The following is a 25,510-nucleotide window of genomic DNA, read 5'->3' on the forward strand; positions in this document are numbered from 1 at the left end:
TAGAAATTTAGTTAAATAAGATTTGTTAGGTAGACTATGTGAGAAAGAGATTATTTCATTTGTGAAACGTCAAACCTAACTGTGACTGTTTTGTTTTTTAGAAGGGAGGTGGGCAAGAGATAAACCATGACTTGTACTATGTTGTTAGTAATGTACATAATGTAACACTTAATTTTTGTAAGTCTTTCCTTCAAGACAGCGTAGACGGTGGACGATTTCTGTTCCCATGAAGATATTGCGATTCCCTTGGACAAAGAAACCAGACTACTGCAACAATTGTATTCGTTTAGACATCAAAATGCTATATCAGTGCTCGTTCCTAGACTAGAGAAAGAGCTTTATTAAATGGCGATTTCCTGTTCTCAAGTCTCTCTATGTACTAAAGCCCTGTGCTCTGAGCCGACCTTTATTAATTTCCCTTGCAAGATTTATGCTACAATTTCTGATACTCCACTGAATTTCTGACCTTCTCTTCATGAGAAGTACAAAATGAATTGCTTAAAACGTTATGCTTTCACCACTCGATTTCAAACTCTCTATGGGTTCAAGATGCTTTTATTGTCTTAATGTTTAGAATTGGGACTACACTTATAAGGAAGGCACTTATTCTGTATTGTATTACTGAGGATTGATTACTTATTGATGGCTAATAAAGTAATATCCACTAAAAGAAATTAAGAAAACCCTTTAAACTCATACCAAAATCTCATCAATGATTCCCAATAATTTAATTGAAAGCGGATTTGCAGCTTCTGATAAATTTTTACCCACAGCAAAGGTCTGTAGCCTTAGGTCCCAGTAAGGGCATTAACTTTATTTCCAGGTATGCTGTCACACAAATTCTGAATCTTAAACCAAATATTTACTACGGTGCCATGCTCCACCAAAGATGGTAGCAGAGGACGGTTTATGTAGTGAGAAAGAGGAGCTACAAAATTAAAATAAAATGCCCAAAGCTCGAGTTTAAAGATTGATGGAGTGTGGTTTTTCTGAGAGAATTGCAGGTGTGAGTTTTAATAGGGTCATGCATCACAATTTGTGTTGGTAATTGTGATTTGTAATTTGAAAAAGCATTGATGTGTTGAATTGAATTCATGAGCTTGCGATGTGTTAATATTCCTGTGCCTTTGTCGAAAAAGATAGAGAGGTTATTAGACTAAGAAGTCATTTAAGATCCGGGGATAAAGAATTATACAACGAGTTGAGTTTGGTATTTTTGTCTGCGTAATGATTTGAAGTGCAGGTCGTGAGACATCGTTGTCTGCATGATTGAGACAGGGATCATAACAATTTTTTGTGATTGTATTAAAATTTATCAGTATTAGTGGAATCTGATGCACAAAGGTGACACTGCATTGATTAGGTGATTTCCCGCTGGTCGAGATTTCATTGGAGTGTGAGAATTGTTGTATATTAATTTTCATTAGAAGAAGCAGCAAAGCAAAGGCAGTTATTTTATGTTGTATAGAACTGTAGTATTGAAGCCTTGCGTGTATGTATGAAGAAATTGTAACAGAGGGTGAGGTGCTTCATGGCGCAAGTTGTGACATCACATTCTGTTGCACTGGTATTGGCTGGTTACTGTGAAACACCACACTTAGATCGGTTAAGCACTGTGGAGAGACACGTTGATATTGGTTGGTTGGTTACAGACTCTCACTGAGATTGGGAGAACGGGTTTACTGAACCGGACATATGCGGAACAGAATTAAAACATTGAAGGTTTATATTTATATTTTGTTTCTATTGTTGAATTAAGTTTGAAATCATGAAATTCTTCAAAGCGATTTAAGGTATAATAAGAGGGGATTTGACTATTGTTGTTTGGGAATGTAAATATAAATGTAAATGTACAGGAATTTATATAGCGCAAATCACCAACCGGTCTATAAGCGCTTGCTTAGGGAACCCGTCCTGGTATTCCCCTGTGAGATAACCCTGGCAGGGTATCCACAAGGTGAAAGCCAGGCATCCCGCTGCGAGGGGCCGTTGTGGAGATTAAGCAAGCTATTGCCCAGAGTCGCAGAGTGTGAACCCGTGAATCGAGTAGGCACCGGAGCGAGAATTGTCGAGTCCATGGACATTTTAGGACTCAAGACCCCGCCGAGCAGGGAATTGAACCCTGGTCCCGGGCTGACCTCTGCTTCCAGGTATGCCTCATGATGAGGAAGGGTTACACACGTACATATGGATTCAACAATAGTGCAAAATCAATCCGAAAGAGGGTCCATTGAGTTTTCCATGATGGGGTACCTTTAATTTGAGAATTATTGATAACTTAAGACAGAAACTGTTATATGGAGCCTCCTTCTAGACCACCACACTTTAACCCCTTCTCTGCGGGGGTTATTCCCCCGCTGTGCTGGGGGGGGGGGGGGGGGGGAGTGGGGCGCGCACAGCGCCCGCATGCTCATGACGAGCTCAGCTCGTCATGAGGCACGGCGCTCCTGTGCTCATGACGTGCTGAGCTCATCACAGGTGCTCCGGCTCCCGTGGAACGCTCAGCACAGCAGGGGAATTCTCCCCACACCCGAGCGTTCCACGGGCCATGACGAGATTAGCTCGTCATGAACACCGGAGCGCCGTGGCTCATGACGAGCTTAGCTCGTCATGAGCATGGGAGGGGTTAAAGCCTTAAGCACTTGGGAGAAGATAGCTTGAAATAGAGAGAGAGAAATACCAAAAATAAACAAAGTGAGCTGTGAAAAAGTTTGCAGACGCTGTATGCAACACAAGACAGCAAAGAGAAAAATGTGAGAAAGCCAAAAAAGCTAAAGCCAAATGGGAAAAAGAGACAAAAGAGGTAATAAAATCTGATACAGATGACATTCTGGATGATTTATTGGTTACACGTACACCACCATACGTGGGTCTTGTGACTGATACTGAAAGATCGACAACTAGTGATGTGACAAAGGCCACAGCCCCATTTGATACAAATGCATATCAAATTCTATGTCAGGACCGGAGGCGAGGATTATGCTCTACTTTCTTTCATTTCCATGCTCAGAAATTTCAACTTCAACAACAAAAAACTACAAGTTCCATCACTGTTGTAGTCCAAAGAGGGATCTCTGTCCTCCAATCAGGCGCTGTCCCAGGCTCCCAAGGGACCGCTGCTGCTTACACCCTTCCTCTTTCTTTCCTGCTCTCAGCAAGATAAGTAGTGTTTTTCCTCTCTCTCTTTGGAATGCCAGGATTGTTATTTAATCTACTCTTGTAATGTTCTTTTGAATGACATTGCTTTGTTAAGCTGATTTGTTTGACCTTTCAGTACAGAGAGTAGCTTTGCGATACTGCGTATTTTTAATTGTCTGGATTTTCTAGTTATTTTCGCAGTGCTTATTGTGCCTGTTGTGTTTGCTTTCTTGTGAGGTTGGTTTTTCTTTACAAGGGGACCGCGGGAGCGGTCGTTTGCTCCACTCGCGGTCCCGTCGAGGCTCGGTGCGGTGCGGCGCCCTGTGTGACAGGGGGCACGTCTCTGCGACTCTCTGATCCGCGACGCGCTAGCCGTGGCGTGATCAGAGAGCGCAGACTGCCCTCCCAGTGTGAACGGCCTCGGAGCTCTGGGAACCTTTACGCCCGTTTGTTAACGAGTCTGTAGTGCGCCGCGTTTCTCCCTATGCCCGCGAAGAGGGTCTGTATTCCGCCTTGAGGCGAGTTTTTGGTGAGGTTTTTTCCTGTGTGGCAGCACTTAAGGGAGATTATAGGGGCAGGCCCAGAGCGTGATACCCTGTGAGAGTGAGGGTGAGTTGCCCCTGCGGGTTCTTCCCAGCTTGCACCTTGGGTGCTCAAATTGTGCCTGGTCACTTCTAAACCTTCCCCCCTGCAAGGTGATTTTCTCTACTAGCGCCTAGAGCGTTGGGGGCTGTCACTGGTTAGACATACCTTTTGGTTGTTGCTCCCCACTCGTTTTACCTACCATGGAGGAGTACGTAGAAGAAGAATCTGTCCAAGTCATCCCCCTGGATGATGATTTCTGTGATGCGGTGGACGCTTCCATCCACCAGGCCGTTTCTGCGGCCATGGGGCCCTTTGAGAGGTGCATAATGAAATATGCTGCAGCATTCGAGGCATAATGAAATATGCTGCAGCATTCGAGGCGCAACGCCCCGGCAAACGCAAGAACGATCTGCAAGGTGAATCAGGTCCTTTTGAGTGCCTGAAAAAAGCGTTTCTGGCTAAATCCCAGGGAGCGCCGCAACCTAGCCCCCTCGAGCTTCAGGACCTTCCCCCAGTGCAAGAAGATGATGATGATGATGACTGCGTGGATGAGTCTGCGGATGAGGCAGGTCTGTCCAGGCCCTGGCGCCCCGCAGAGCCTTCAGCCACTGATGCCCCGGAAGGGGAGGTTCCTCCGGATATGTTAGTACCCGAGGACCTTGTTCACCCCCGGTCTTCCGAGTGGACACCCTCCAGTTGAGTCTCAGCGTTGGTGGCGGGGCACCTCCGCAAACCCCTTGAAAAAGAGGTAAGAGCTTGTCTTAAGGCTGAATGCCCCCGAATGCTACTGGGCAAGGTGGCTTTGACCCCGGAGGTGGACCCTCGTATGGCCACTTTCCTCTAGAAGTACATCCGGTATCCGAAGAAGGGAATTGACCGATCCTGGCGGTCGTGTCAAGACAAGCTATTAGACATCGCAGGCCCCTGACTAAGGTGTTGGAGCTGGCGGAAGAAGCCAAGGCATCAGATTCCCCCTCTCCGCAGAGTGTATCTCTAACTGGGCGCAGCGTGCCATTGTATTTTTAGGCAACACTAATTGTGCCCTTTCGACCGAGCCGAGGCGCTCCTTTTTGATAAAGGTTGACCCAAAGTTGGGCGACCTCGCCTCCTCAGAAGCGGGGGCAGTTGCACAAGGTGGTCTCTTTGGAGAGCCGTTTATTAGTGAACTGACGAGGTTCGTAGCTACCTTTACCTCGCTTGACAAAGCGCAGTCCTCTATTAAACGGGTTTTCAACCCTAAGGTTTTCGTTGGGGCCAGCCGTGGCAGAGGGCGCTCGACCGGCCGATTCTTCACTCAAGGCCCTCAAGGGGCTCCGGCAAGAAGCAGCAGGATTCCGGCAGGCAGGAGTTTTTCCAGTCCCATCGAGGTTTCAGAAGCCGCGGCAGCAGAGGACAAGACAGACGTCACAACGTGCCTAACGCAGGTGAGAGTTCCTCTTTTTTCCCCTCCCTCGGTGGGCGGCAGGCTAGCGTGTTTCGTGGATGCTTGAAGAGATATTACATCCGACACTTGGGTGTTACAAACCGTCCAGGGGTTCCACATCGAGTTTTACAGCTCACCAAGACAGGACGTACGTCCTCGACCGTTAGGTCTTGCACGAGATCAGGCTTGCCTCATAGGTCAAGAGGTGGCCGATCTGGTGCAGAAAGGAGCGGTGGTCTCAGCTCATCTTCACCCTGGGGGATTTCTGAGCAACATCTTTCTAGTCGACAAGGTGGACGGCAGCCAAAGACCTGTTATCAACTTGAAGGATTTCAATCAATGGCTGGTGTACCGCCATTTCAAGATGGAGGGCATCCATCTATTGCAGGATCTGCTCCAACTGGACAATTGGATGGTCCTTTTGGTTCTAAAAGACGCTTCCTGCAGTTCATATGGCGAAACCAGGTGTTCGAGTTTGTATTGCTTCCCTTCGGACTGTCTTTGGCCCCTTGGTGTTTTACCAATGTCCTCAAGCTGGTGGTGGAAATACTCCGTGCCAGAGGTTTCCGCATGATGATTTACCTCAACGACATCCTCCTTTTGGAGCAATGTCTGGTGCGGCTGGCCGCGCAGTTACAGGAGTTGGTGAACCTGCTCCTCCGTTTGGGGTTTATCATCAATACCAAGAAGTCCTTTATGATTCCTTCCAAACGGATGACGTTTTTGGGCTTCGTGGTGGATTCGCAGGATTGGCCAGGCCTTCCACCTCTCTCCGTCAGATAGCGTGGTTGGTGGGACTTTTAAGTTCCTCGATTCAGGCGATTTTTCCGGGGCCGCTCCATTATGGAGCGTTGCAGCGCCTGAAGGCCTCACATCTCCGCAAGGGTCTCCAGTACTCGGATCAGGACCCTCTAACCGACGAGGTTCGCACGGAAAGGTCTTGGTGGTTGGACCACATGGAGGCCTGGAACGGAAGGGCCATTTTCGGATGTGAACCGGATCTTATTATAGAGTCCGATGCTGCAAATTGGGCTGGGGTGCACATTGCGGAGATTCCTCTACAGGAGGAAGGTTGTCCTTAGATGAAAGTCAGCTCCACATCAATTGCCTGGAACTGATTAATTAATTAATTAATTAATTAATTATGTGCTTATATAGCGCAGGACTCACTCCCGAAGGGGTACCTCCACGCTTCGACCGCTGCGAAACCCTTCCTGGCTTCCCTGAGAGATGGTCCCTTAATGGGTATCTCCAGGGTGAGACCAGGCATCCCCGGCGGTCTGGTGGGGCCGTTAGTGAAGATGAGGCAAGCTAGTGCCCAGAGTTGCCGAGTGTGATCGCTGATCAGAGTGGGCACCGAGGCGAGAGAATTATCGAGTCCGCTGACCCTGGTCCGGAAACCTGCCGCGCCGGGAATCGAACCCTGGTCCCGGGCCGTCCTCTGCTCTCGGGTCTGCCGCCTCTAACCAGTGAGCCACACTACTTCACTACTTCACTACTGATGGCGGGCTCATTCGCCCTCCGATGCTGGACGAAGGAAAAAGCCTCTTGCAGCGTGCTTCTGAAGATGGACAATGTGTCCGCTGTCCGATATATCAACCATTTAGGGGGAACGAAGTCCAAAGCGCTGGCAGACTTAGCCAAGGAGTTCTAGGACTTCTGCCTGTCACACAATGTGTCGGTATTGGCGGAGTTCCTTCCCGGGAAATCGAATGTGGTTGCAGACCAGTGTTCCAGGAGCTGGTCCGACGATCGAATGTGTTTGCAGACCAGTGTTCCAGGAGCTGGGACGACGTGAGTCTGTGGCAGCTTCATCCTCCGACGTTTCAGCGTCTCCACTGCCTGTGGGGTCCCTTTTCTGTGGACCTCTTTGCGTCCAGGCTGGATCATCAGCTACTGCGTTTCTTCAGTTGGAAACCGGATCCTCTGGCTTCAGTGACGGACGCGTTTCTCCAGGACTGGTCAAATGAGACTGGGTATGCCTTCCCTACGTTTGCCATGATAATGCAGCTTACAACTCAGATCAGGAGGCAGCGGGCCCAAGTGATCTTAATCACCCCGTATTAGAGGTCTCAAGTGTGGTTTCCAGTTCTTCTGGAACTTTTTTGGGATTCTCCAATCGTTCTACCCCAAGATCCCTTTCTCCTGAAACATCCTCAAGGCAATCCACACCCGCTAGTCCAGCAGGGCAGGATGCCGTTGGTGGCGTGGTGGATTTCCTGCATCGCTGGAGAGTCCCTGGCCTATCGGAGGCAGCTTGTAACTTATTGGGAGCGGCCTGGGCCGACAGCACCAACAAGAGATATAGACCGGCCTGGCATAGATGGACCTGTTGGTGTGTTCGGAACGATCAAGATCCCATGGGGTGCGCAGTGGTAACAGTCATGAACTTTCTGGCTTCCTTGGCCACCCAAGGCTTGGCTTATAGAACAGTGAATTCATATTGTTCCGCGATTTCAGCGGGGCATCTCCCGGTCACTGGAGCCCCGTGGGAGAACATCCTCTAGTTTGCAAATTAACGCGAGGCATTCGCCTTTCACTTCCCCCGGAACCCAGGCATTCCTCCTTGTGGGATGTCAATAAGGTTTTGGGCCTGTTCCAGTCAAGGCAGGCCAATAGGTATCTCTCCCGCAAGGAACTTTCGGCCAAATTGGCTATGTTGCTCTGTTTGGTATCTTGCCGGCGCGTTTCGGATGTCAGAGCCCTGGACATTACCGGTCGAGTCTTTACCCCGGAAGGGGTTACCTTCCATATTTCACTCAGGAGTAAATCTGACTCGCGAGTGGTGTCCTACCCAGTTTTTGATACATTCCCCAAGCTGTGCGTTGTCCGATGCCTCAAGGAGTATGAGAATATGACAGACGAGTCTCGCCCACCTGGGGAGCTTCAGCTTCTGCTTTCCCTTATTAAACCCTTCAAAGCGGTGTCGTCCACAACAATAGCTCGTTGGATCAGATGAGTGATGCAAGAAGCGGGTATAATTACCTCGCAGTTTGGAGCACAATCAGTACGAGGAGCTATGGCCTCTAAGGCTTTTTCTTTGGGTGCCAGACTGGAAGATATTATGAATGCGGCTGACTGGTCGTCAGATTCTATGTTTAAGAGATTTTATTTTAAACCAGTCGTGAACATGGTGTCGTTGGTGGTGGACAAGCTTTGAACGAGCATAATCCTAGCCTCCGGTCCTGACATACAATGTAAAATTTCCTAGTAACAATGATGGAAAGTTTCAATTCTATTAAGGACGCGGAGGCGAGGATTATTCCCGCCCACGGCTCGGAGAGACCTGTTCCCTCCCATGTTTGAGGAGTTTTTCATGGGGTTTTTGTTACCACAAGTTAATTCGTCTCCTCAACGTATGGGCTGAGTATCCTTCTTCTTTGGCCTAGCTTTTATTGTGATGACTCTGGTTCAATTAAAATGTTGCTGAGGTGTTGATAAATATTCGTACCTAGAAGAATGGTTCCAGTGGTTTTCTGTCTGCTTTCCCTAGGATCGGACGGTACCAAAACAGATTGAAGACCTTGGTCAAGATCGCAGTCAAGAAAGAGCCTGGGATAGCGCCTGATTTAAGGGTCGAAAGGTAGACGCTATCCCATGTTCTTACTCCCATGGTTAATCAGGATTCATACAGCCTAAATGAGGAGATATTGTTTTTCGGAAAAATTGTGATTAAATTCCTTTATGGCTCCGAATTTGGGAGACCAGTTTAGAATGTATTTAAACTATTGATCAATGATGTATAATTGATTACTGTTTACGCATTTCACTCCTGTTCACTTAATTTCCTCACAGCACTTCCCTCCCCCATGTGGGCACTAATACTTTTATGAAGTATAAATAACTATAAAGAAAATTGCGTAACCATAAAGTGGTTGATATAGGTACTTTGTGAATTGAAACATCGTAACCTCATTTGTTTGTTTCTTCTATATTTTTTCATTCTATGCCCTTCACTGTATAATAATCACTCTCTAAAGTCCGGGACCCCTCTGTCCATATCAATAATTACCCAGGTCCCAGTGACTATTTTGGGTCTAACCCTGTTGTGTGTAGAATAACAACCTCTGGGGCAGTTCCTTCATCAGGGGTAAGATCAGTTCCCTGAGGAGGCTGATCCTGTCCTAATGTCTGGTGAGGGGGAGATTTCTCTTCCTCCTCCATGCTCTCAGTTTGGGTGGAGTGATCCATCATTTCAGGCTTCACAACACACATATCTGTCTGAGTTTGGGCTGTGGCCATCACAGCCCCACCAACCTTTTCAGGAAGAGACTCAGTTTGGGTTTCTGCTGTTATCATAACAGCGTTGCTATTCTGTTTAGGAAGAGCTTCTGCTAAAGATGGGGCTGAGTCTTGCACAGCCCTACCAACCTTTTCAGGAAGGACATCTTGGGTTGGGGCTGTAGCCATTACAGCCCCACTAACCTTTCCATTGGCATTTACCATTCTAGAATGGGTTTCCTGTTCAACCTCAGCCCAGGCTGAGATTTCCAAATCATTTCCTAGTAGGCAGTCTACAGGCAAGTTTGGTGACACTGCCACTCTCTTTGGGCCAGTGACACCTCCCCAGCTGAGACTTACTACTGCCATGGGATGATTGGTTTGTATTCCATCAATGTTTGTTACCTGGTATGTGGCACCTGGTAAAAGTTGCTTAGAGGGGACTATACGGTCAGACACCATGGTGATGCTAGCCCCTGTGTCTCTAAAGGCTTCAACTTTCAAACCATTGATGATGGGTCCTTGTCTACATTTGCTCAAGGTATTTGGGCAATCAGAGAAGTTGGCAAACCCCATGCCAGTCTCATAAACAACATCATTTGGGGATGGGGACCTGGATAGGTCAGGGTCCACCTGTGCTCCAAAAGTAAACCCACCCAGATTCCTGGGTGTGCTCCCACTTCCTGGGGGATTACTGCTGACAGTAACAGGAGGTGTTGGAGCTGGCATTGGAGGTATATCCTCTTTATTGCTATTCTTTGGACAACAGCTGTCTGATTTCCAATGGCCAGTCTGTTTACAGACATGACAGTATGGCTTTTTCTGGGTAGATGAAGTGCCTTGGGACCCACCCCCATCCTTTGAGTTTTGGGGCCCAGGGGAAGTCTTTTGTTTACTTTTATCCCCACCCTTATCTTGAGGCTTGGTAGACTCCTTCTTCTGTTTATTGTCCTGATTCTTAGGCCTAATCCTGGTTCTGACCCATTTATCTGCCCTCTTTCCCAATTCTTGGGGAGAGGTCAAATCTGAGTCCACCAGGTGCTGGTGTAAGAGCTGGTTCTGACAATTACTTAGGACCTGCTCCTCATAATCAAATTATACAATCCTGTGAAGTCATGTACTTTGCTGCCATGAAGCCAACCCTCCAGAGCCTTAGTAGCACAATCTACAAAATCAGTCCAGTCGTGTCTTCTGGGTGTCTCTGAACCTCAACCTGTACTGTTCAGTGGTTAAGCCAAACCCATCTATTAGAGCACTCTTCAGGACTTTGTAGTTTTTAGCATCCTCATGTCTGACAGTGAGGAGCTTATCTCTCCCTTTCTCTGAAAAGGAGTACCATAAGATTGCTGCCCACTGTTCCTAAGGAACCTGCTGTACCATGCAGGCTCTCTCAAGAGCAGTTATCCACTTGTGGATGTCATCCCCTTCTGTGTAGGGGGGGGGGCACAATCTTTGTCAGGTTTGTAGTATTATAGGACCTGTCTTTCTCTCTAGGAATATTGTTGCTGCCACCAGTGGCATCTAAGCCACACATTGTCTGTTCCCTTGCTAAAGCAAGTTTAGCTTGGGCCAGGGCTAACTCTTCCCTCTGTATCTGGAGTTCCACAGCTCTCATCCTGGCTTTATGTTCTCTTCTCTGGGGGGGGGGGGGGGGGGTCATTCCCCTTTGAGAGTTTCTGGAGACACTAGAAATGTGAGAATCCACTGAGGGATTCTGGGGAGGTGCTGGCCCTCTCCATTCCCCTTTGAGAGTTTCTGGAGACACTAGAAATGTGAGAATCCACTGAGGGACTCTGGGAGGTGCTGGCCCTCTCCATTTCCAAGAAGGTCCAAGTTGCTTTGGCTAAGACTCCCCACATGTACCTGGATATCCCCTTCATCTGAATATTCATCATTATGTGGTTCAGGGTGCTATTCTCATTCTCTTGGGGTTTCACTATATCTCCTGATCTTAAGGGAGCTATGCTAGCTTGCTCAAGGTCATCCTTCTACAGGATGGCTATCAGGATAGGAATGGTAGGGTTGTGACCCTTTTCAGCCCCCTTACAGTACACAAGGTACTCAGGTCCCTGTGGCTGAGGGTGTCATATCTGGAAGTTGCCTTGGTAAGGTCAACTGTCACAGGCTGAGAGCCAGAGGCTACACCTGTGTCAGACATGACTGCTAGTGAGGTGCAAGTGGTGCACTTACCTACACTAAGTGTTTTCCTACTGTACCTTGCTAGTGAGTTGTAGTCAGGGTGTGCTAATCCCTTTAATCTACAACTACTAAGTTCAGTAGAACTTAAATATGCTAAGCTTTTGATTTATATGTACCTAAGGTACTTGATGTGATCTTTCAATTTGATAAAAAGATTGCAATGGTAAAACAACAGCAAGCACAAATCTGCACCGCTGCACACCAATGTGAGAAGTTGGCCTGATATATGATGTTTCCAATTCTGGAACCACCTTGTATCAGTCCAAACAATCCCTTATGGTGTCTGGTTGTAAGTCAACCTTATAGACAAGCTATCCTAGGGGTAGCATGGACTAAGCAGCCTTAAAGGCTAAACTAAAGAGGTCGTGTTAAGCGAGCTGTTTTACCAATCACAATCCTGTAATATCAAATGAAAGGACACCACACAAGTATATATTATAAAAATATATGTGTTTATTACTAAAATAATCCCCAGTACTCTTTATGAGCAAAGGGGCACAAGCGTTAAATCAAAAGCACAGTATAACATATGAAAGTTGCACAATTATGGATGAGGGCGGGTGGCCACTCAAACCATATATTAAGAAAGTGGTATAAGAGATACCAATCGAACAGTGGTTAGGCCTAGGGCCTAGGGAATCGTTGGGAGCAGTAGGGACAAGCAATCTTCCAGTCCTGCGTGGATTGCTCTTGCCAAGTGTCGTTTGCTCCGATCATGAAGCCGACAGCGCCGACAGTGAGAGCCTTCGTGGGAAAGCTCGTGATCCGCTCCTGGACGTCGCAGATGCCCCAGAGCCCACGTCAACACTACACTATAAGCTGCCCCCTCCTCTGTAGCCACGTGGGAGTGGAGAGAAATCCAGTGTCTGGCGAAGTGTCAATGCCACTGGCCTCCCCAAGCTCATATGTCCAGTCCTGTGGTGACTGGCACCCCCGTGCCAGAGGGTCCTCGGACCCCTCCCAATCATCCTCGTCACCCATCTCCTGTAGCACAGGTTCAACAGATGGGTCTTGTTCATGGAAATATAAATCTCCAAAAGCCGTTGGTAACCGGACCGGGGGTGGGATTGGGAATGGCCCCCATAACAGGCACCTGGGGTGACACCCATAGGGACGGCATCAGCGAGGTCGTGAGGTAGACCGGCGACGACCCGGATCCGGAAGCGGATCCAGAGAGGACCTGCGGCGCCTGGACCGAAGTCGCCGGTGGCGCCGGGACCGAAGCACCCGATGGCATCGGAGCCGAAGCGCCCGACCCGCTAGGTCCTCCAGCCGGGGCTGTTGGGCCCGAAGGCGCCACAGAACCCGGCTGAGGAGGGAGGGACCCCTTGGCCATGAGGTACCGCTCGACCTCCTCAGGCGTCGCGTCTTGTTCAGGGACCCAAAGGTGTGGGGCAGACGGTGACAACAGCGACCCCGGCGGAGCCGCGCGGGTGGTGTCACCCGAACCCCCAGCCGCATCGTGCGAGCGTCAGGGTGGGTCGGAGGAACGATGATGTCTCTCCGACCTCTTATGCCTCTTACCTGAGGATTTGGATCCAGACGACCGATTTCCACTCCCGGAGCTGCGAGGTCTCCGACCCCGCGACCTGTCCCTCAACCTCCCGTGGGACCGGGACCGGGAGCGGCGCGGGCCGACTGCCGGAGCTCCAGTCGCTTGCGAGACCGCTCTCGCCTAGCCTTGGACGTCAGGGCCCGGCAGTCGGAGCAGGTGTGGTCGTCGTGGTCGAGGCCTAAACACTTGAGGCACCGGCGATGGGGGTCGGTAACCAACATCAGTCGGTCGCACCTAGAACAGGGTTTAAACCCGGGCATCCCTACCGGCACCGTAGGAGTCGAAGACTCGAGCAAAGAAATGATCAAAAAGATCAAAAAGTTTAGTCAAAAAAGACTAATGGGTAGAGCTTCTCTGGATCTGCGCTAGCTGTCGTGGAAAAAAGAAAAACTGACGTCAGCGCGCATGGGCGGCGTCTAAGTACTCCGACGACGTCATTCCAGCGCTAAAGACGCTGACGACGGACACGGAGCCGCGGACGACGCCTGCCGGCGCGCAGGGGTATTGCTACGCAAAATTTTCCGGATCCAGTCTGACGCCTGGGGATATTCTAAGGTAAGGAATCTATCACTAACGTGTCTCTTTCAGACAGTGGAGTTTTACAAAATAACGATAATCACACTTGTATTTGTTTTTCCTAGAGCACATTTTACTGCTCTGCAGAGAAGGCCTCAAGAGTCTTTTTGGGTTTAATTTGCTTATTAGAGAGTAGAAATGAAAAAAATGTAATCTGTCCTTCGAGAGTTCCTGATGATGGCCAAGGTTGTATGTAGGAAACAATGACCATTATGAATGGCACTTCCTTGCCGAGCGGAGTATGCGAGATGGGGAAATGTACAAGCTGCGGAAGAGTAGCATCTGAATTTCCTCTGCTGAAGGTTGATGACGTGAGCGGTCAAAGACAAAGAAACTGCTGAGAAGTTAGGCACAGAGTGTGTAGTGATTAGACACCCTTTGCTTTGAACCAATGAGATTTAAGAATTCTAGACGAAATGATACATGAGGGGTTCGACATTTAGTGAATTTAGGGTATAACTATTTATAGTGCTGAGATGGTGGGGGCTAGGCACATTTATTCTTTACTTTGTGAGAGGAGAGAGCTGTGTTGCTGTTTCCTAACCTTATTGGCTGGCTGTTGCTCGGCTGATCCGGGCTTTTTGACTTTGCTCCTCAAATCTTCTTGAGGATGCCCGCTTACTCTCATGGCCTGAGAGTTGCTTTCCAGATATCTAGTACTTTGCGTGATAGGTTAGTATGATATTCAGAATTTGCATAAATCTTATTTTTGCAAATGTCTATTCTTTTGTCTCTTCGCCTATACACTCTCTCATTGCATTGATGAGCAAGTTACTTACCTTCGGCAATATATCTGTAAGAGACATATATTAGTTATAGATTCCTTGCCTTAGAATTATCCCCAGGAGTCAGACTGGATCCAGAGAATTTTTCTTCAGCAGTACCCCTGAGCGCCGATAGGTGACGTTGGTTGACTCCTGATCCATCATTGGCGTTGTGATCGCCGGAATGACGTCGCAGTTCATTTGCCAATCCCCGACGACTATAGAACATTCATCGTAGAACAAGAGGATAAAATAGATCTGGTAAATTGGTAAGAATGTTTTAAACTCATGCAGTGTGGAAGGGACTGTTGGGTATTAAATTGGGTCCAGATGATAGAAATTTGCAAATCCCCAAACTCTGGATCACCACCACCAAGAGATTTCTGCTTGACTCTGGTGCTGACACATTTGTCTGCCTTCTTTCCAAATTCTTGGGGAGAGGTCAGATCAGAGTCCATCCGGTACTGATGCAGTTGTTAATTTTGACAATTATTAAGGATGCACTCTCTCATCAATTAATTGCAGTCCCTCAGTCATGTACACCACTTTGATGAAGCCAACCTTCCAGAGCCTTAATAGCACTGTCTACAAAATCAATCCAGTCTTGGATGTGCACCTTCTGTGTGTCCCTAAACTTAACTCTGTACTGTTCAATGGTTAAACCAAACCTGTCTATGAGGGCACTCTTCAAGACTGAGTTATAATCTGATTCTTCCTTCCTAACAGTGAGACGTTTTCTCTACCTTTGTTAGCAACAGAGAGCCACAGTATAGCTGCCCACTGCCATTGAGGGACCTTCTGAACTTTGCAGGTCCTCTCTAAAGTAGTATCTATCCTGCTCAGGTTCCTAGTATCAAAGGACTGCTCACTGATCCTAGATTTGCTAGTGCTGCCACAATGGGGCCCTAGTCTCTAATTGTTCCTACCCCTCTGAACTTCCAGGGTCTCCTTATCAAGGGCCAACTTCTCCTTCTTGATCTTGGCTCTCGAGTATGAGCGGGTGGTACTCCCTTTCTAAGGAATCCTCCCTCTTACTAGAGATGGAGGTCCCTATGGAGTGGTTAGAGGTATTGGAATGGACAGTGAAGGGCGTAGACCTCCCCTGGACTTTTTCACCCTCCCAGATGGAATAAAGGGGGACCTACCTCTAGGGACTCCATCTGTACTATTTTATGCGGAATCACAGTTCACCAGTGATGGGTCTTCGGCTCCCCCTGGTCATGCTCAGAACTAGGGCCACTGGGGTGAGCCATATCTGACCCTTCTTCATGAGGCCCACCCAACTCAGAGTTCTCCTGCTCTTCTGACCTCACAGGATTCTGGAGGTCATACTGCAGGAGCATCTCTAAGAGTTGCTCTGTGTTATGGTTGCTACCAACATTTATCTTTCTGGATGCAGGCAGGGTTCTAAGTTTCTGGAACTTAAGATCACTTTATCTAGGGGGTTGGGACCCGCCAGCTTTCCCAACTAAAAGACATGGGGACTATGTGTAGTGTGGTGTTGCACCTATCTACCCTAGTGAAACTAAACTTCCAAAGATTGGAGAAAAGGGTTGTGCTAGACCCTTAACTACCAATCCAGAAAGTTCAGTAGAACTGATTAATCACAAAAAGTATTTATATGTGCCTAAGCTAGTGAGGGTGTTTCATCTAACCACACCTAGATTAAATGGGATGTAAGCCAGCACTGTGTTACCAACTGCTGCACAACAATGTAGAAGGTTGGCTTAGTATATGATGTACACTTATTTAAGTGATACACCTTGCACTAATCTAGGCAACCCTTATGGTGATTTTAGTGGTCTTGATAACCATAGAAAGCTCTCAAATTGGTTGCAGTGGAGAGCAGCCTTGAGGCGTATCTTGAAGGAGTGTTAAGAAGCTTGTTTGACCAGTTAAATCACGTAATGTAGGTCAAACAAAAAAAAGAACCACAGTGTTTAAATAAAAATACTTCTATTTATTACACAACACTCACTAACACATTGGTATATCTCCTACCTGGAGATATCAACACAAATACACAACAATTCTTCAATTGGAATAAGGTAAGTCGCACCAAATACAGTGGTCGCCAGGGGGAGACCCAATCATTTATTAAGAAAGTGGAATGGGAACTGCAAAAGAGGACGGAACTTGGACCAGAAGACGCAGAGGAGTCGGGAACACAATGAACCACTGAAGGTAAGTTCCCAGGTACTCCTTGGAGGCTGTGTGCAGTGTGGGAACACAGCTGCGAGCCAAATGGAAGTCAATGGAGAAGTCATGTTGCAGTTTTGAGGAAAAATTATCCTTCCCAGAAGACCCCAAAGAATTCCCTTGGAGGATGGAAGGTTGGATAACCAGCCCACCCGTGGATGCCCAGGAAGGAAAATCCTACTGACCAGTATGCATCTGTTCTTGGCATGTAGAGCTGCAGATCCACACACTATGCATAGATCGCCATCTGGTGTTGGGCCCGGATGTTTGCACTGGTTTTTGTCTTGTAAAAGTCTTTGGAAATCACGAGATAGGCGACTCCTCCTTTGGATGATAGTGCGCATGGGCATCGGCTCCAACTTCCGATTGTTTCCCGCCAGCAGGGAAATGATGAAGTTTTGTAGGACACAGAAAAGATGCCCATGTATGCTATATCTAAATAAGATAATACTGGAACAGATAAAGGTAGGTAGGTTGGCATGTGTGGATCTGCAGCTCTACATGCCAAGAACAGATGCATACTGGTAAGTAGCATTTTCCGTTCGAGGCATATGAGCTGCAGATCACACACTATGCATAGATTGTACAACAGTACCCGTCCTTACCGGCGACCACCAGTATCTGTTGCAGTAGATGGCCTACAGTAGCTTGTTGTCTTCTTTGCACATCTACACAATAGTGCTTTGTGAATGTGTGCGGTGTAGACCATGTAGCTGCTCTGCAGATGTCATCTAAGGGAATGTTCCCTAGAAATGCCATTGAAGCGTTTGGACAGTGAGTGTGGATATCTGGTGGCGAAGCTTGGGCATTTGACGTTTTCGTGTGTGGCAAAGAGATCTATCTCTGGTTGTCCCCAGATTTGGAAAAAATGGCTTGTGAATCTGTGGCATTTGACGACTTAACAGATCTGCCATATTGTTCTGGACTCCTGGACCGTGTTTGGCTAGGAGAAAAATGTTCTGGGGAATAGCCCATCTCCATATGTTTTGTGCTTGTTGGGAGAAATGTAGGGAGTGTGTCCCGCCTTGTTGCACAAGTTACTACTTGTGTAACGATATATCTGTAAGAGACATTAGTTAGTGATAGATTCCTTACCTTAGAATATCCCCAGGCGTCAGACTGGATCCGGAAATTTTTGCGTAGCAATACCCCTGCGCGCTGTTAGGCGTCGTCTGCGGCTCCGCGTCAGTCGTCGGCGTCGTGAGCGCCGGGATGACGTCATCGGAGTATATAGACGGCGCCCATGCGCGCTGACGTCAGTTCTGATAACACAGCTTTTCCGCGCCAGATACGCAGAGCCATGATAGAACTAACACTGGTGCCATTGAAACTAGGGCCCTGAAAGGGGATGACCTTAACCCTAAATATCGGTTCGCAGAACGGGGAGGATGGGAGGGCGGTAAGGAATCTATCACTAACTAATGTCTCTTACAGATATATCGTTACACAAGTAGTAACTTGTGCATCTGAAAGAGACACGTTAGTGATAGATTCCTTACCTTAGAATAGATACCCCAGCAATACCAACCCCGGTGGTGGGTCTGCGAACCAATATCACACCAGAAAGTCCTGGAGGACGGAACGGCCAAAGAAGCCATCCCTCCGGACTTGACTGTCCAGGCAGTAGTGTCTCGCGAACGTGTGCAGCGAGGCCCACGTGGCTGCCTGACAGATGTCCTGCAGGGGGACACCGCGGCCCAGGGCAGTTGTCGTTGCCGTGGCCCGAGTGGAGTGAGCCCGCAATCCAGCCGGGGGCTCCTTCCTCGCCATGGAATAGCATGCTTGGATGCACAAGATGATCCACCTGGAGATGGTCCTCTTGTGTACAGCCTTTCCCTTCTTCGCGCCCACGTAACCAACGAAGAGTTGGTCATCCACCCGGAATTGGCGAGTGCGGTCCAGGTAGTAGGAGAGCGCACGTTTTGGATCCAGACGGTGGAGCCTCTCTTCCTCTTTCGAGGGATGCGGAGGCGGAAAGAAGGTGGGCAAGGTGATAGACTGCCCGATGTGGAAGGCCGTGACAACCTTGGGCAGAAAGGAAGGTCGTGTACGCAACACCACCTTATCAGGATGAACAGACAGGAAAGGCGGAGAAGAAGAAAGAGCCTGGAGCTCACTCACCCTCCTGGCAGAGGTGATGGCAACCAGGAAGGCCGTCTTCAGCGTAAGGAGGCGAAGAGGACAGTTATGAAGTGGCTCAAAGGGAGCACACATCAGATAGGTGAGAACAAGGTTCAAGTCCCACTGGGGCATCACGAAAGGAACAGGAGGGAACATGTGTGTGATGCCCTTCAGAAATCTACTCACTATAGGGGACTTGAACAAAGAAGGCTGATCAGGTAGCCTCAAGAAGGCTGAAAGAGCAGAGAGGTACCCTTTAAGAGTGCCCAGAGCAGAGCCCTGCTGGGCAAGGGAAAGAAGAAAGAGCAGCACTTCCGAAAGGGGTGCAGAGAGGGGATCCACAGCCTTTGCTGCGCACCATGCCACAAATCTATTCCACCGGCAGGCGTATACCGACTTTGTGGAGGGACGCCTGGCTGCCAGAATGATGTCACAGACTTCGGGAGGCAAGTCAAATGGCCTCAACTGCCGCCGCTCAATCTCCAAGCTTGTAGGTGGAGACTGGACAGGTTCGGGTGCAGGACCGTCCCCTGCTGCTGCGACAGAAGGTCCTCCCGAAGAGGCAGACGAATCGGGGGATCGACTGACATGCTGAGTAGCTCGGGATACCAGTATCTTCGAGCCCAGTCCGGAGCCACAAGGATAACTTGGGCCCGGTCGCGCTTGATCTTCTTCAGCACTCTGGGCAGAAGTGGTATAGGCGGAAAGGCGTACAACAGGCCGCAGCTCCACTCGCGACGAAAAGCGTCTCCGAGCGAGTGCCGCCTTGGAAACTCCAACGCGCAGAACTGCTGACATTGCGCGTTCTCTTCTGTGGCGAATAGATCTAACCAAGGCTCTCCCCACTGTCGAAAGAGACCTTGCGCCACGTCCGAGTTCAGACGCCATTCGTGATCCATCATGCACCGGCGGCTGAGTTCGTCCGCCCTGGCATTCAGAGAACCTGCCAGGTGTTGAACCACCAGAGTCACGCCCTGATGTTCCAGCCACTGCCAGAGGCGCAGAGCCTCCTGGCAAAGGGTCCACGACCCCACACCGCCCTGTTTGTTGCAGTACCACATGGCGGTGGTGTTGTCGGTGAGCACTTGCACCACGCTCCCCCTGACAGAGGGGAGGAATGCTTTCAGTGCAAGACGAATCGCCCGCAGCTCCAGAAGGTTGATGTGGAGCCGGGACTCCGCCGGAGACCAGAGGCCTCTGATCTCCGCCTCTCCCATGTGGCCTCCCCAGCCCTGGAGGGACGCGTCCGTCACAACTACGTGCTCCGGCTGGGGTAGAGAGAGGGGTCTGCCACAGACCCAGTCGCGATCCGTGAGCCACCACTGCAGTTGTCTCGCAGTGCCCTCCGAGATCAGGACATGATCGGACAGGTTGCCCTGATGCTGGGCCCACTGAAACTTCAGGTCCCACTGCAGAGCCCGCATCCGCCACCTGGCGTGACGCACCAGAAGGATGCATGAGGCCATCAGTCCCAGAAGCCGCAGCGTCAACCTGACCGAGACCCGGGATAACGGCCCGAAGATAGGAATCAGAGCCTGAATATCCCGAACCCGCTGCTCGGGTGGGTAAACCCGAAACTGCGCCGAGTCGAGAACCGCTCCGATGAAAAGGAGCTTCTGAGAGGGACACAGGTGTGACTTCGGCACATTGATGGAGAACCCCAGCAAGTGCAGGAGGTCGGCCGTAGTCTGGAGGTGGCTGACGACTGTCTGGGGCGAGCCCGCCTTCAACAACCAGTCGTCGAGGTAGGGGAAGACTGACACCCCTTGCCTGCGCAGATGGGCTGCGACCACCGCCATCACCTTCGTGAACACCCGTGGGGCGCTGGTAAGGCCAAAGGGGAGCACGGTAAACTGAAAGTGCTCGTGGCCTACCGTGAACCGCAGGTAACGCCGGTGGGCCGGCAGGACGGGGATGTGGAAATAGGCGTCCTGCAAGTCCAACGCTACCATCCAGTCTCCTGGGTCCAGGGCAGCCAGGACCTGAGCCAAAGTGAGCATCTTGAACTTCTCCGTACGGAGGAAGCCGTTGACGTTCCGCAGATCCAAGATAGGGCGTAGGCCCCCTTTGCCCTTCTTGGGTACCAGAAAGTAGTGGGAGTAACAGCCACGTCCTACTTCTGGCCCAGGAACGCGCTCGATGGCCCTCTTGGCCAAGAGGGCCGAAACTTCCTCTTGCAGAAGTCGCAAGTGATCCCCCGACACACGGTGGCACTGAGGTGGCATGGATGGAGGGGAAGACTCGAAGGGGAGGGAGAAACCCCTTCGGACAATTTGCAGCACCCACCTGTCCGAAGTGACTGTATGCCAGTGGGAGAGGTGATGGCGAACCCTGCCTCCCACAGGCGTCACATGGGCCTGAAAACTCGGACTAGGAAGGTTTTGAGGCGGGGGCTGCTGAGGGAGGTGTGGACTGGCCTCGCCGCTGGCCCCGACCACCGCCACGGCGGTTCCCACGGCCGCCACCGCGTTGCTGAACATTCTGCGGCGCGTGGCTGACGGTCCGTGGTGGGGCGCCCCTTCCGTGGCCACGAAAGGAGCGAAAGGCACCCGATTGCTGGCGTGGGGCCGCAAGACCCAAGGACTTGGCCGTGGCCCTGGAGTCCTTAAAACGTTCCAGCGCATGGTCTGCCTTGTCGCCGAAGAGGCGACGGCCATCAAACGGCATGTCCAGGAGAGTAGCCTGGACATCGGCCGAGAAATTGGCGGACCTCAACCAGGCGTGGCGTCGAACCGCCACCGTCGTTGCCATCGCCCTGCCCAGTGAGTCCGTGGTATCCAGCCCACACCGGATGGAAAAGCGTGCTGCATCTCGGCCGTCCGCAAGGGTTTGGCTGAGTTTAGCCCTGACCTCCTCAGAGCATTGTGGCAGCACCTCCGCAACCGTGTCCCACAGAGTGTGGGTGTAGCGGCCCAAGAGACAGTTGGTGTTGACTGACCGGAGCCCTAGGCTCACAGACGAGAAGACCTTCTTCCCGAACTGCTCATATCTCTTGGATTCCCGATCGGGCGGGGCCGTCGGGAATGCGGTCTGGGAAGTGGAGGCCTGGATGACCAGGCTCTCGGGGGTGGGGTGGGTGGACAAAAAGCAAGGGTCACCCGGTGCCGGGCGGTAGCGTCTGGCCACGTTCCTATCCACAGGGGGACCTGTGGCGGGCTTGGACCAAGTGCCCAGCAGAACGTCACACAAGGCCTCATTGAACGGCAGAAGGGGCTCCGCGGAGCCGGACTGCTGTTTGAGTACCTCAGTGAGGAGATTAGTCCTCACGGCCGCGACGGGGAGCTCAAGGTGTAGGGCCTTAGCTGCCTTCGTCAACACTACACTGTAGGCAGAACCCGCCTCCGAAGCCACAGTCGGGGGCGACGTAAATCCAGTGTCTGGCGATGTGTCAATACCACTGGCCTCCCCAAGCTCATATGTCCAGTCCTGATGAGACTGGCAATCACGTGCCAGAGGGTCCTCGGACCCCTCCCACTGCTCCTCGTCACCCAGCTCCTGGAGACCAGGATCAACAGCCAGGGCCTCCTCGTGGAGATAGAATTCTCCGACGGCTGACGGAATCGGCGCCCAGCGGCGCCCCTCCGACGCCTGAGGCGGACCGTAGGAAGCATTGGGGTCGGCAACCACTACGGCTGCCGGGGACGACACCTGAAGGGACGGCGCCGGTGAGGTCGTAAGGTCGACCGGCGAGGTCCCGGATCCGGAGCCGGATCCAGCGAGGTCGCGCGGCGCCGGGACCGAAGTCGCCAGCGGCGCCGGGCCCGAAGAACCCGACGTCGTCGGGGCCGAAGCGCCCGACCCGGAAGGACCTCCAGACGGAGCCGATCGGCCCGAAGGCGCCACGGGAACCGACTGAGGAGGGAGGGCCCTCATGGCCATGAGGTACCTCTCGACCTCCTCCTGCGACGCGCCGTGCCCAGGGACCCGAAGGTGTGGGGCAGGCGGCGACGCTAGCGACTCCCGCGGAGCCGCGTGGGCGGTGTCGCCCGAATCCCCGGTCGCATCGAGCGAGCGACGGGGCGGGTCGGAGGACCGATGGTGTCGCTCCGACCTCTCATGCCTCTTACCTGAGGACTTGGATCCAGACGATCGGTGACCACTCCCGGAGCGTCGATGACTCCGACCTCGCGACCTGTCCCTCGACCTCCCGTGGGACCGGGACCGGGACCTGGAGCGGCGCGGGGCCGACTGCCTCAGCTCGAGACGCTTGCGGGACCGCTCCCGCCTAGCCTTCGACGTCAGGGCCCGGCAGTCGTCACAGGTTCGATCGTCGTGGTCGAGGCCTAAGCACTTCAGGCACCGGCGATGGGGGTCCGTGACCGACATGAGTCGGCCGCACTTCGAGCAAGGCTTGAACCCGGGCATCCCTGGCACCGACAGTCGAGAATCGACTAAGTAGGATCAAAAGATCAACAAAGTTTTCAGTCAAAAAGTGACTGGGGGTAGAGCTTCTTCCGGATCTGCGCTAGCTGGCGCGGAAAAAAGAAGAACTGACGTCAGCGCGCATGGGCGCCGTCTATATACTCCGATGACGTCATCCCGGCGCTCACGACGCCGACGACGGACGCGGAGCCGCAGACGACGCCTAACAGCGCGCAGGGGTATTGCTACGCAAAAATTTCCGGATCCAGTCTGACGCCTGGGGATATTCTAAGGTAAGGAATCTATCACTAACGTGTCTCTTTCAGATTCTGTATGTAGTACATTGCCGTCATGTTGTTGGTGCGGACTAGGACAGCTTTGCCTGATATTTGTTTCTGGAATGCCTTTACGGCCAGGAATATGGCTAGTAACTCCAGGTTGTTGATGTGGAGTAACTTTTGTTGAGGAGTCCACCTGCCCTGCATGGTGTGATGCAATAGATGAGCTCCCCAGCCGGAGAGCGATGCCTCCGCTGTCATGCCAATCTGTGGAACTGGTTCTATGAACGGTCACCCTTTGGAAAGGATTTTGGAGTTCCACCAATGCAGAGAGCGATGGATGCGACCATCTACCAACACCAGATCTGTTAGTTGACCTCGAGCCTAGTTCCATTGGCGTACTAGGGCACTCTTGGAGAGGACGCATCTGGAGTCTTGCATGAGGCACTATGAATATGCAAGAGGCCATCATCCTTATGAGCTGCATGAAGACTCGAGCTGGAAGAGAGTGTTGAGGCTGAAATTTGGTTACGAGGGTTTGCATGCTTGCTATCCTGGCTGGACAGGGATAAGCGATTGCTTTTGAGGGGTTTATTGTGGCACCCAGGTATTATTGTATGTGGGACGGTTGTAGATGAGACTTTGCGTGGTTTACTGTAAACCCCAAGTTGTTGAGTAGTTGAATAGTGCTGTGGTGACTCCGAAGGGGAATACTTTGAATTGGTAGTGTTGACCGTCCACTACAAACCACAAACCGGAGATATTTCCTGTGAGATGTGTGAATGGGAATATGAAAGTGGGCGTCCTTGAGATCTAGAGAGGCAAGAAAGTCGCCTTGTGAAAGAAGAGGAAGGACCTGCGGAAGTGTGATCATGTGGAAATGTTCTGAGTGTATGTACAGGTTTAGGGGTCTGAGGTCTAGAATAGGTATCAGAGAGCCATCCTTCTTTGGTATGAGAAAATAGAGAGAGTAAACTCCTGTGTTTTGTTGGTGCAAGGGAACTGGTTCTATTGCACTCTTTTGTAGGAAGGAGATGACTTCTTGCTTGAGCAGTGATAAATGCTCTAACAGCATTAGGCACTGTTTGGGTGGTATGTTATATAGAGGTAAGTTCCAGACAGTAACCTGATTGAACGATTTGTTTCGACCACCTGTCTGTGGTAATGCTGTTCCAGATAGGAAGGAACTGTTGTATTCTTCCCCCGACCGGAGTGGAATGGTTCGGGGGGAGAGGAGGAAAGTCATTGGGTAGGGGTGGAGACAGATTGGGTATTGTTGGCCATGCCTCTACCTTTGTTATTGTTGATCCTGTAGCCTCCTCTCTGGTAACCTCTGGTGAATGTAGACTGGGTAAGAGCCTTGTAAGAGGTTGAGGGGTTATCAGAGGAGTAGCCTCTGGAGGTGCCTTTGTAGAAGGACCGACGAAAAGAACATCTGGGAGCTTGGGATTGCAAGGCTCCCATTGATTTAGCTGCGTTGGTGTCTTTTTTCATCTTTTCAAGTGACGAATCTACATTAGGGCCAATTAAGAGTTCCTGATCGAATGGCTGGTTAATAAGGAATTTTCACCCTGATTCATGAAGCGAAATTGCGCCCGCAATAGCTGCGAAAAAGCTATCGCGGGCGCAATTTCCAAAATCGGAATTCACCATCAAAAATGCGAAATCGCAAAACACAGATTTGCGAAATCGCTAAAACATTCGCAGAATGCCGGCAGGATACCAATAGCGAATCGGAAATAGCGAGAATGCACGGAATCAGCGAAAATAATAGCGAATTCGCACATTACTCGCAATCGGTATTCATGAAAAATCGCTATTAGCGAAAAAGCCAAAAATCGCATTTTGCGAGGCGCAATTTAAGGAGAACCCAAAGCAGGTGGTAACCATCAAACCCATTGGAATTTTTTTTTTGAAAAACCGTTGGCCAATCAGTAACTGGTGCAGGCCTGACCAAACACACTTAAGGGGAAGCAGCAACAGCAGAAGGAGTCTCACAATGCCAGGAATGTACATGGTGGTCAGGCAGCGAAGGCTACAGCGAGCAGCAAGGAGGAGACGCAGAATCCAGGAGAGGATATTCCGCCAG

The sequence above is a fragment of the Lissotriton vulgaris genome, chromosome 2_1 (genome assembly GCF_964263255.1).
Source record: "Lissotriton vulgaris chromosome 2_1, aLisVul1.2, whole genome shotgun sequence".
NCBI classification, from domain to species: domain Eukaryota; kingdom Metazoa; phylum Chordata; class Amphibia; order Caudata; family Salamandridae; genus Lissotriton; species Lissotriton vulgaris.